The following is a 13275-nucleotide window of genomic DNA, read 5'->3' as shown; positions in this document are numbered from 1 at the left end:
AAGGCGAACAAATGAACGCGATAGCGACTAATTGGAAGGTCACATGAAGAATGGCAAGCAAATCGAAACGTTCTCCACACTTTTCACGCACAAATGACGCACGAAACGTAATTACAGGTACAGATAAACGCAAATAGGCGTCTCAGATGTTACTTCTTTGTGTCAGAAAAGCGCACCCTTTTCGCAAACGGACTGTGTAACGAGTGCAGTTACCATTGTGCGCCCAGTAACTACAACAGACGAGTTCCGCTGAAGGCCCAATAAGTACAATTGTCCCCACCGCGAGATGATTGTTGCAGCGCGAGCTCAGAACGACAACAAAGGGATAAGAAGAAGACGAGCCCACCAGGAGATAAACGAGTGTACGCGTGATAAAGTACGCGTGGGAGATGAGAGTGTGCGTCACCGCATTGTGACGATATGGCCACGCGCGCTCATTGCGCCATCTCGCTGCTAATTCTGAAAACACGATAGCAGTTTTCCCGAGAGGCTAATCGCCAGCGGTAAGTGGTATATATAAATATCATTGTTTTAACGTTGGAGGAGGTGGTCCTTCGTGGACCATTGGCTAACTCCTCTCACTCCTAATTCAGAGGTCAGACGTGTCATTGCGCGCACTGTATTCATTTTTTGGACTATTTTTTTCTTTTCTGCGCATTCATATATACTTACGTATACGTGAATGTCGGTGATGCCAACGCCGGCGGCAAACTTCAACCAAGAGTGTCCATATAATTGCTAACATAATAAAACAAACCATCTCAGCCATCAATGAGGAAAGCTATATAGTTGGATACCGAAAGATACTCAAACAGTTCTATAATATGTGAGACGAGATAAACGCTTGACCATCAATCAGTTTTGAGTTAAGAACACCATATCTATGATTCCGGACGTATTTATCGAGGCGACAAATTACTCGCTCATGTAGGCTAGTACTTGAGAATTGTTGTCTGCGTGTTCTACCGAAAATTCAGTAATATAATGCATTTTCACCTCAAGTACCGCACTCCACAAGATCATTCGCACATAGCCGATGTTTTTGTTGAGATAAGCTGTTCTCGTTCTTTTTCGTTCTACTTTACATGCGTTTGCAGATTAATCCAGTTTCTCTTAACCATACTACAAAAATACGGCACTCTTGTCTTCGTTATATGTGTAAGTATCCCGGACATTGCTAGCTAGCACTTCGCGCTTCCGCGCTTCACGAGGACTTTGTGAAAGACTACGGGATTTTTTTCTGAAATGCATTAGATGACTCCTGGTTCCATTATTTGATGAAGTAGAAAAGAACGACTGTGTTCTGTACGTACTCACGTGGTAAAAAAACATGAACTTCAAAGCAGCTGGTTCATCTACTGCTTCTATAAATGGAATTCTGGGGTCGTTCAACAAAAACGTTCTTAGTTTTCCTGAACACAAAATAAGCAAACTTTTTCTATGCGCACCAACCTATAGCAGATACTGTTTTTTTTTTGTATGGCATTCTAGATTACAAAAAAAACACATTGTAAATTCGTAATAGTGCCTTTCTAGCCTCCCTTTCTGGATGAAAAGCCAAAGCGTTATACGCTTCTTTGGGACAGTTCAGTGGCGGTGGTGGTGCTCAAAAACACTGATCGGTTTTGACAGCCCACAAAGAAACTGCTTCCTGATGATACGTAGCAACATTTAAAGTTACAGCTTTGTCGTGCTGTTAATTATGGTACAGGCAAGTTTGATATTTTTCATAGCAAACCACGACACACTTATACGTTATGTCGGATGGCATACTTGCTCTGGTGCAATAATTGGTCTAATTATTTTATGCGCAGAAAAACCCTTGCATGAAAAAGTATTAGTGAACTCTATTTTAATACAATTGTGGCTATTACTGATTATCACCGTTCATAAACTTGGGCGTTTACTTTGTCAGGAAGGCTTTGTATATTAAAATTAAGGGCACATGAAATCATCGCTAATATGCTCTGAATAACAAATTAGGATGGGCAATAAAAACTATTTCTGAACAAATAACGCGAGATTCATGAATTCTGAGTAACGATTTTACTGCTAACAATTCAAATCGGGAAGCAAGTGAACGGAGCCTTCATTTTATTCACAAGATCTCGGTTACCACAAATTGCGGGAGAGCTAAGAATAATATCAAAGGCAGCCTCTCGAGGACTACAGGAGGATGAAGCTTATAAGCCGGAGCTGCGGCGTATAAGATGCGCAGGGGAAACACACATGTGGTTGGTGGTTTGATGAATCAACAGCTCGAGGCAGCCCACTCAGGAGAATGGGCCACGATAAAAGGTCGTCTTATTTTATTTCTTTCCCTCCTCGTCAATGGATTTGCTGGATTTGCTATCTTTCCGTCAGCTACATGTTTGCCGTGCGTATTCTTTTCAATCAGTGATCCTTCATTCTGTGAAATCACCATAGACGCTGGTACAGCTGCGTCCACTGGACAAAAAGGTAAATTTTCACTACGGCGCAAATGTGGACTTGTCGACTGTATTTTGATAGAAAGACATCGGTCGAGATCAATCAAACAATGCAATCAGCGCACACGAGATGACAAAGAAGAATAAGAAACAGGCCGCAATGCAGTATAACCAATTTTTTTTTTAATCGTTCAGCTGAAATCCTTAAGGCAGTCTGATATATGAACTCAGATGCATAATACTTGTATTCTTAATTCCTTGTAATAACTATCATTGCCTGTTCAACTTTTTAGATCGCCTAACGCATTCGAATGACCAGTCAAATTTTCAAGTACTCATTTAGGAAAAAAAATCCAGTATCTACAACAGCTGTAAAGAGTATTAAAACTAAAGGTGTGATTGTTTAGTTAAAAGCGGAAGTTTCATTTTTATCCTAAGAGCTCGATATCGTTCGAAATGTCTCCATTATTAAATGAGAATACTCAGAAGTTCTTAGCATAAGCGTCGTTCATTCCCGTAAGTGCTATGCTTTGATAGATTTTATTGGAGCGTCAGTTGAAGCACACTGCACTGAATTTTAGGAAGGGATCACAGGCAAAGCGCTATACCAGTAAATTTATTGTTACAATTGTGGTCTGTTTCCTAATATTTAATAGTATTGAATTTGCACACTGTACACCTAAATGTACTTCGTGTTTTTCAACAGCTTTACAGATTTTTGGTATCATCATAAAATCCTATATTTGAGAAGAAAATATCACTGAATGGTTTTATGCACGAATTTTGTTGACAGTTGAATACGATCATTGGAGTAGCTAGCGGAATGTTTGTGCAGTGCTGGGGCAATAATACTTCTTGAGGAGAGGTTGCTACAATATTAGGTAATAGTCCTACATGACCAAACTGTTTGTTGTTTCTTTTATCGGTGCCTTGCCATTTGCGTGCTTACAACGTTTTCCACCACAGCCGCTGGAAAGTTTTGATGCAACCTAATTATAGACATTTCCCGATGATTTTCTTTTAGAGCACCTCCGGTGGTAACTTTACTTCTTTGCGGACTTCAAAACACGCTGAACGTCTATTGCTCGGGCCTCTCGTGCTTCAGAGATCAAAGGTGCAACTGCGCACACTCCACTAGATTAGGCATGGGAATGTCAGCTTAGCTGAGCGCATGTACATACACTAGTTTTTCTTTTGGCGTGTTGTCGGGTGCACTGTGCAGACTAGCACAAAGAAATCTGGAAAATAGATCTGCAAAGTTAAAAGCACTAACAGAGTTATTGCTGACTGAAAGGCTTGCAAATAACGCAAGACATTTTGTTCAATAACTTCTTGGCCCTTTATCAATTTTTGGGTGAGACTGATGCTATTGATTGGGTCGACGTTACTTCAATAAATAACAAAAAATAATTCATTACTTCACACAACTGCGCACCACAACTCCCGTTAAAACTGTAGTTCTGCTGCAACTGGGGTGGATGGCCGTGACTCACCGCAACGAGCAAGCAGCCGGTTCAAATCAATATCTCGGTTTAGAAGTCGCTCCCTAGGCCTGTGGAATGGAACCTCGTCTAAACGGCGAGCCAAGTACCGATCCAGAGATCGTCGTTGATCCCAATCTAGAGGCTCATCACACTTGAGGAGCCGGTGCAGTAACCTGCATGAAACACTCCGTTTCCAAAGCCCACCCGAACCAGAGATGCAGGGTGGCACCTGGGTGGACCTTGTGCGCAGCAGAGGAGGTGGAAAGATAACGGGGCGCACTGCGCCAGAGCATGGTCTAGTAGAGCTAAATCAGCGTAGGAAGGACTGCCGAAATGCGCAGCATTAGTGAGTCACTGGGATACAAAATGGCTGAGCTTAGACGTTCCAATACATGTCAAGCTACTCGGTATCTGCTTCTCAGTCGGTAGGTTCTCCTTCTCCTTAACCTGCGGACGATCCCATGGTCGAAGAAGGGGGCCTCTCGGCCGCCCAGCTAAGCGAAAGGCTGTGACATCGGCCGAGATTGTGCAGGCTAAACCTAAATCTGAAATTACAGACTTTAAATTCAATTTGCCTTTATATTTAGACTTAATGAGGGTTTTTCGGCAGTAGAATGACGTCTCACGGTTATTTATCAGCATATGAACATTCCACATGCCAGAAGTCAATGTCTGAAGGCTCAATTACAGAACGTTGGCCTTATGGTGGCGGGCCCCAATATCAAGGGAGCAACTAGGATTCACCCGAATTTGTTTCCTGAGGGAACGCCTTTATCAGCGTGAATTCCTATGGGCATGCCCAGATCGAATGGAACAGCGGCTTCTGTAGAGAATCGGACGCTAGAGTCAGAGAGCACCTCCAATTATCAAGATAGCCTAACACGCTGAATTCAGTGTATGTCAATTGAACTTTAGGAGGAGCCTTAGCAAAAGGGGCACCCTGCAGCAATTTCTCCGCTCTCACAGAGAGAAGCCACAGGTGATGCTTCTGCAGGAGACGCTGTCTGATATTGTAACTCTCCCGGTGTACAAAGTACATACAGTTAAAGGGAAAAGCAGAGGGGTTGCCACGTGAGTCAGAAACAAGTTCACCTTTTTGACACATGATCTAGAGGTAAGGTCAAAAACGAAGCCATTCTCGGTTGAAGCCATTCCAAATGCTTCCAACATTGCCAGTATATTTATATTTAAATTATACAGTAGTTCTAGTGATCATAGGCAGCGTTTTAAGAGAATAATAGCTAAGGCAACCAGATTATCTGGGCTCTCCCCTCTGGTTGTGGCGGAGGACTTTAAGATGGCGGTTACACTCCCTCCTTCCCGCAATAGTTCGAAAGACGACACCATGGCGACGCCACTCATCCACGCTTGCAGAAATCGAGAAAATCGCTCGTGCAAGGGCGGTCAGCGTCACGTCGCGCGTGCCTTGTATGTCCCGCGAGGTGGCGGAAATCGGCCGATGCAAACCAAGGAGGACGAACGTAGACGGCGTCTTTCACCTACTATCCGCTAACTGTGGCTGTCGTTTCAACGACACGATGAAAGGTACCCCAGTGAAAGCTGCCAGATTGAAACCAGCATCGTTTCACTGAAGTGTAAACACACGCGCGTACGCACGCACATACACAAACACACAATCTCTCTGTCTCTCTAACTCATTCACGTCCATGGAATAAGGATTGAACATGACATCAACCAAACGCTTTGAAGCGTTTGAGTGCACTGGCATCACCGCTAACCTCTTTTTGGTGGAACGACCTTGGCACTGGCTTCATGTAGCGTCGCGCGAGCGCGTCGTCTGTCTTTTCTTTCCACGCGAAACTGCTCAACCTCAGCCGCTGTAGCTTACGCTACAAAAACAGCCAGGCACAATTCAGCACAAGACAACCTGAGGATCCTGAGGTTATTTGCTAAATTTCACCCTCTCCAACTACAATAAAAGGGTTACCTAAGTAAAGTGCCTATTGTTGGTGACCAGTTGAAAAGAAGATTTACACTAATATAGAGGAGTTAGGAGCTCCGTGGGCCGATGGTTTTTCTAAAACTTTTTATGATATTACGTGGACCCCCTAGTATATGCGATGACGTGGGATAACCCGCAAGTTGGTTCACACTGTTTCCCGTCTTGTTTTTACCATCCTTGTGCTACTGCTTAATCATGGTAAACTAAGCTCCCACGAAGTGTTTGCTTTATGAAATTCTTATTTTCGCCAAGAGCAGGTTTCCAAATGTGACTTAGTCGCACGAACACACAAACTATTGAGTAGCAGCACAATCCAGCTCAGCGTCGCACTTAGCGGGAGGGCGGAAGAAAAGGGGGCTATGCATAGTGGAAAATCATAAGAAATTATGACGGCACCTACATAAGAGCCACACCTCTGAGCCCATGGTCATGTGTTCTACGATTGTCTTTTCCTATGCTACGTTTTCTACATCAAGTGCAACGCTGTGAAGGCTAGCGAGAATCCTTCCAATGAATGCGTTCGTACTAAGATATAGTAGGATTATTTTTGCAGCTCAGACATGATGATGATTTTTTTTCTTTCTGTTTTGTGCCTCCGAGATAAAATTTGCAGATCCCACGTACAGTGGGAATCAAGGATATGCGAAGCACAAATGAGGAATGTTGATATGCCACTTTCAATCACGACAACGTTACGAGGTGGAGGTAAGTTACGCCGTACAGACTTCCGGGTCATGATTATCATGTTTGGATGTGTTATTCACATTCGTCATCTATGCATGTCACGTGATGCCAAATTTAGTATATGTGGAGCTAGCGAAACGGCCGCGAACACACTACGAGCTTGGTATGTAGTCATGTTCTTACATGACACGCGTCTCATTATTATCATGTTTGCACCTGTAATATACTTTCATCGTTCAATGACGTCGCGTAACACCAATTTTGGAATATGTGGATCTAGCAAAACAATTTCGAGTGCATCATGAAGAGCCCGATATACTCCAACGTAACGTTCGCGCGCGCACGCTGGGCACATCGACGCTACGTTAGCAAAACGCGAGTACTCTTCACTCTGACGCCAAGCTCGACCAGCACGACCAGCATCCCTTGGTGCGCCAATGCGTTACCCAGACAGCACTGCGTCTCCCTCTTTTTAGGGGCGAAACTCCTTATAGCGGCACCCGTTCGTCCGTTGTAGTCGTAGTAGTAGTCGTGATGTCTAACCAGTATTACATTTTCACCTCCAAGGTGATTGATATGTGAGGTTTAACGTCCCAAAGCCAGCATATGATTATGAAAGACGCCGTAGTGGAGGGCTCCGGAAATTTCGAGCACCTGGGGTTTTTTAACGTGCACCCAAACCTGAGCACACGTGCCTACAACATTTCCGCCTTCATCGGAAATGCAGCCGCCGCAGCCGGGATTCGAACCCGCGACCTGCGGGTCAGCATCTAGTATCTTAGCCACTAGACACTGACGGCGGGGCCACCTCAAAGGTGGGGCCGGTGAGAGGTTTCTTCTGTGCGTTGTTAAACAATAAAAAAAAATTCGCAGCGTGCGCGTTAACTAAAAGCCGAATTCTCCTGTCTTTCATTCCCCCTTAGCAGCAATGGGTATATGTACATTGAGCGCTATCTGACAAGAAAGTGTTGCTACGTTGTACTCGCTGGGCATAACCTCCTTGGTTTTATAAAGGTTTAGTGAGCGTTGGGCCGCAGTGCCGTTATTACAGTGAACTGTAATACCAGTATGCACCATGAACTCGTATGCACCATGAACTTATTACAGTATGTACCATGAACTCGAGGTGGTTAAAGGTGGGAAGTAGACATGAAGCGCAAGCCGTAAGAAAGCGTGCGTGTGCCACCTCTCGTTTAGTCCTTGGAATGTTCGCTGTATGGCGGTGCATATGCGGAACATATGATGGAAAGATGCGAGGTGGTGGTACTTCGAGTGTTGAATAGATGGACGAACGGACACACAGGCAGGCGCATGAACGGACTCACGGATGGCTGCACCGACGGATGAACGCATGGACGGGCGCAGGGGCGGATGCATAGACAAACGCAGGGACGGACGCACAGATGGACGTGCGGACGCACGAACAGACGCACGAGTTGACGCACGGACGGTCACACAGACGGACGCATGGACGGACGGAAGCAAGAACGAACGGGCGGACGGATGCTTCGCCCCGCTCTCCATCATTCACTCCGTGGATATGCTGCCATTTTTTGTGATGGCCCCGCCGCGCTGGTCTAGTGGCTATGGTACTCGGCTGCTGACCCGCAGGTCACGGGATTGAATCCCGGCTGCGGCGGTTCCATTTCCATTGGATGCGGAAATGTTGTAGGCCCGTGTGCTCAGATTTGAGTGCACGTTAAAGAACCCCAGGTGATCGAATTTTCCAGAGCCCTCCATTACGGCGTATCTCATATTCATATGATGGTTTCGGGACGTTAAATCCAACAAATCAATCAAACAATCTTTTTGTGACGGAGGGACGCCAGACGCGCTAAAACGCGTATGCATCAAAGCAACGGAGTGCGCTCTTGCTAGTATATGGCAGGACCGGCGCCTAGCGTGGCAACGTCTTTGTGACGCGACGAAACGAACACATGCGCACGTGCACGTCGAAGTGTATTGGCGACTTGACTGTGGCATGTTGTCATCTTCTCACATGATACGCAGCTGATGATTATCATGTTTGCACTGGTCTCACACCTTTGTCGTCCATTCACGTCTCGTGATACCCGATTTCGCATAAGTAAAGCTAGCGAAACGGCCGCCAATGCATCATGAGCGTGGCATGTAGTCTTGTTGTTACATGACACGCATCTCATGATCATCATGTTTGCACCAGCCAGATACGTTCTTCATTCAGTCACGTACCGTAATACCAAATTTGGTATATGTGACACTAGCAGTATGACCGAGAGTGCGTCATAAGCGTGGCATGTAGTCATGTTGGTACATGACACGCATGTCATAATTTTTTTATTAGGCGCTGTCACTTGTGTTCGCCATGCAATCATGCAATACCATACCAGTTTTGCAACACGCCAGGTGAACGAAACCACCGCAAGAGCTGCAGGATCATGAAATGTAAATCTTGACATTCATAACATACATATCATTACTTTCATGTTACGACTACCCAAATATGTTCTTCGTACAGTCGTGTTATGCCACACAAAGTTTGGTATTCATACCATCATCGAAAAGGCCAGAAGAGCTAAAGGCCGTAGGCCACGTTGTTTCCAAGGAAGGCATCCTCCCGGATCCCGAGAAATTGCGAGCTGTTACGGCGTTTCCTAAACCCGCCACCATCAAAGAACTTCGAAGTTTCATCGGCTTGTGTTCGTATTTCGGGCGATTCGTCCGAAACTTCGCGTCTATTACATCACCTGTCACGCAACTTCTCAGCAGCTGTAAAGACCTCTTATCGTGGTCCCCTGCCTGCGATGAGGCTTTCACCACCTTGCGACGGCTTCTCACGACGCCACCCATTCTACGCCATTTCGATCCTGATGCTCCAACTGAAATCCACACCGACGCCAGTGGTGTAGGCCTGGGTGCTGTGCTCGCACAGCGTAAACCGGATCATCAGGAATACGTCGTGGCATACGCTAGTCGCGCACTTACCAAGGCTGAGAGCAACTACAGCGTCACAGAAAAGGAGTGCTTGACCATTGTGTGGGCCCTTGGAAAGTTTCGCCCATATCTATATGGTCGTTCTTTTGACGTCGTGACCGACCACCACGCGCTGTGCTGGCTTTCGACGTTAAAAGACCCATCTGGCCGCCTCGCTCGCTGGGCGTTGAAAATTCAATATTACGACATACGTGTGGTTTATCGGTCAGGACGCAAGCATGCTGACGCCGACGCCCTTTCCCGTTCCCCCCTGTCCCAGAATGCCACAGCTGACTCCGCTTGCGATTCCAAATTGTCATCGCTTGACTTCGACACCATTGCTATCGAACAACGCAATGACCCGTGGACTGCGTCTCTCTTCAATCATCTCTCCGACACTTCTGAACTCCCAAAGACGCGAACGCTTCGGCGCCAAGTTCCACACTTCTCGATACGTGACACGCTTCTCTATTGACGCAACTACGCACCAGAGGGACGCAAGTGGCTGCTCGTCGTTCCACGAAACCTGAGGTCGCAGATTTGTTCCTCTTTCCACGCTGACCCACAATGTGGCCACGCAGGAGTCTTCAAGACCTACGAAAGGCTTCGACATCGCTACTACTGGCGTGGTATGTATACCTTCGTCCGCAACTTCGTCCGCTCTTGTGCTGAATGTCAGCGCCGAAAATCTCCACCACACGCCTCCGCCGGTGAACTGCAGCCTTTACCATGCCCTTCCCGACCCTTCGAACGGGTTGGAATAGATATTTATGGGCCACTTTCATTGACTCCGACTGGCAACAGGTGGATAATAGTTGCTATCGACCACCTAACGCGCTATGCTGAGACCGCTAGTCTTCAAACGGATACAGCACAGGAGGTTGCCACTTTCCTACTGCGTCATTTTGTGTTGCGGCATGGAGGCCCTCAAGAACTCCTCAGTGACCGCGGTCGCGCCTTCTTGTCCGAGGTCATTGAAAAATTGCTCGCTGAGTGTGCTATTGTACATCGCACATGTACCGCTTACCACCCTCAAACCAATGGGGCTACCGAGCGCTTTAATCGTACTCTCGGTGACATGCTATCTATGTATGTGACGCCTGACCACTCTAACTGAGACTTAGTCTTCCCATTCATTACATACGCCTACAATAGGGCAACGCAAGCGACAACAGGCTTCTCCCCTTTTTACCTCCTCTACAACCGTCAACCCTCCCACACCATTGACACCATTTCGCCCTATTGACCGGACGCGTCCGAGTGCCTACCGATCTTGGACGCCGCCAGACACGCAGAAGAATGCCGCCAAGTAGCTCGTCGCTTTACCTGCGATGACCAAAACAGGCAAAAAGCAATTCATGATGCCCAGACCTCAACTCCCGTTTTTCTTCCGGGTGCTCTTGTATGGCTGTCAGTGCCACATCGCACACCTGGGCTCTCTTCCAAACTTCTGCCAAAGTACGATGGGCCATATCGTACTCTCGAACAAACTTCGCCAGTAAACTACCTCATTGAGCCTCTTACGCCACCATCAGACTTGCGACGTCGCAACCGCGAGGTTGTACACGTCCAGAGGCTCAAGCAGTATCACGGTTCAACGCTGCCTGCACAGGACTAAATCGCCAGGACGGCTCCTTTTTTCTCCGTGGAGCCATTGTAAAAAAGAGGAAGTACTCCGGCGCAGAGGCAGCAGCATCAAGTGTGCAGCAGCGGCTCGAGCTCGGAGATTGCGGCTGGTGCATCGCCTTCCAAGCCTTCCAAGCATCAACCTTTCTGCTTGATAAATCTCCTTTATAGTATGAATGTGGTCGATTGTTAAGTAGCCTGTTCGAAATCCTGCTTGTTCCTTTGGTTGATTTATTTCTAATGTTTTCTTTACTCCGTTAGCAATTACCTTTGTAAATATCTTGTATTCTACAGAGAGCAAGCTAATCGGCCTGTTTTCTTCAAGTCCTTGTCATCTCCTTTTCTTATGTACTAAGACGATGTTAGCGTTCTTCCAAGACTCTGGAACTCTTCCCGTCAGGAGACACCTCGTAAACAGGGTGGCCAGTTTTTCTAACAGAATCTGTCCTCTATTTTTCAGCAGATCTGATGTTACCAGATCCTCCCCAGCAGCTTTGCCTCTTTGCATGCTCTCCAAAGCTTTTCTGACTTCTATCATTACTGGTGGGGTGTCATCTGGGTTACTGCTAGTTCTTATAGTATTAAAGTCGTGGTTGTCCCGGCTACTGTACAGACCTCTGTAAAACTCCTCCGCTATTTTAACTATCCTATCCATATTGGTAGTTATTTCGCCTTCTTTGTCCCTTAGTGCATACATTCGATTTTTACCTATCCCAAGTTTCCTCTTCACTGCTCTGACGCTTCCTCCGTTTTTCAGAGCGTGTTCAATTCTCTCCATGGTATACCTTCTTACATCGGATACCTTACGCCTATTAATCAACTTCGAAAGCTCTGCCAGTCCTATTTTGTCTGTTGTACTTGAGACTTTCATGATTTGACGCTTCTTAATGAGATTCTTCGTTTCCTGGGAAAGCTTGCCAGTGTCCTATGTAACTATCCTGCCGCCAACTTCCACTGCACACTCCTTAATGATACTCGTCAGATTATCATTCATTGTATCTATGCTAAGGTTGGTTTCCTCACTTAGAGCCGAGTACCTGTTCTGAAGCAACACTGAATTCCTGTACTCTCCATCTCAGTGCTAGCTCATTGATTGGTTTCTTTTGTATCAGTTTCTGTCGTTCTTTTCTCAAGTCTAGGCGAATTCGAGACCGTACCATTCTATGGTCATTGCATCGTACCTTGCCAACCACTTCCACATCCTGCACGATGCCTAGGTGTGCACTCATTATAAATTCTATTTCGTTCTTATTTTCACTATTAGGGCTCCTCCATGTCCACTTGCGGTTTCCTCGTTTTCGGTAGAAGGTATTCAAAATTCGTAAATTATTGCGTTCTGCGAATTCTACTAGTAGCTCTCCTCTGGCGTTTCTAGTACCGATGCCATAATCTCCTACTGCCTGGTTTCCGGCCTGCTTCTTCCCTACCATTGCATTAAAGTGTCCCATCAGTATTGTATACTGTGTTTTTACTTTACTCATTGCCGATTCCACGTCTTCATAGAAGCTTTCAACTGAAGCGTCATCATGGCTGGATGTAAGCGCGTAAGCCTGTACCACCTTCATCTTATATCTCTTATTGAGTTTACTTACGATACCTACCACCCTTTCATTATAGCTTTAGTATTCCTCTATGTTGCCAGCTATGTTTCTGTGAATTATGAGCCCCACTCCCTGTTCTCTTCTGTCAGCAGAGCCCCGATAGCGAAGGACGTGACCATTCTGTAGCACCGTATAGCTCTCATCTGTCCTCCTAACCTCACTAAGCCCTATTATATGTCATTTAACACCCTCTAGCTCCTCGAATAGTACATATAGACTTCCCTCACTAGATAAGGTTCTAGTGTTAAACGTTGCCAAGCTCAGGTTCCAATGGCGGCCTGTACGGATCCAGAGATTCTTAGCACCCTCTGCTGCATTGCAGATCTGACCGCCGCCACGGTCAGTTTCTTCGCAGCTGCTGGGGACTGAGGGCCGTGAGTTATTTGACGTATGCATGTGGGAGATAGTGGCCAAATAGTGCACCGGAGTGGCCAATCCTTCTCTGGTGAGGGAGTGCGTTCCCGGCGGTGGTTACCGGTGAGGCCGCACCCCAGGCCTCGTAATGCAATTCCATCACCACGCGGATATTTTTTATC

Source organism: Rhipicephalus microplus, chromosome 7, assembly GCF_043290135.1.
Source record: "Rhipicephalus microplus isolate Deutch F79 chromosome 7, USDA_Rmic, whole genome shotgun sequence".
NCBI lineage: Eukaryota > Metazoa > Arthropoda > Arachnida > Ixodida > Ixodidae > Rhipicephalus > Rhipicephalus microplus.
This window is presented reverse-complemented; position numbering follows the sequence as displayed.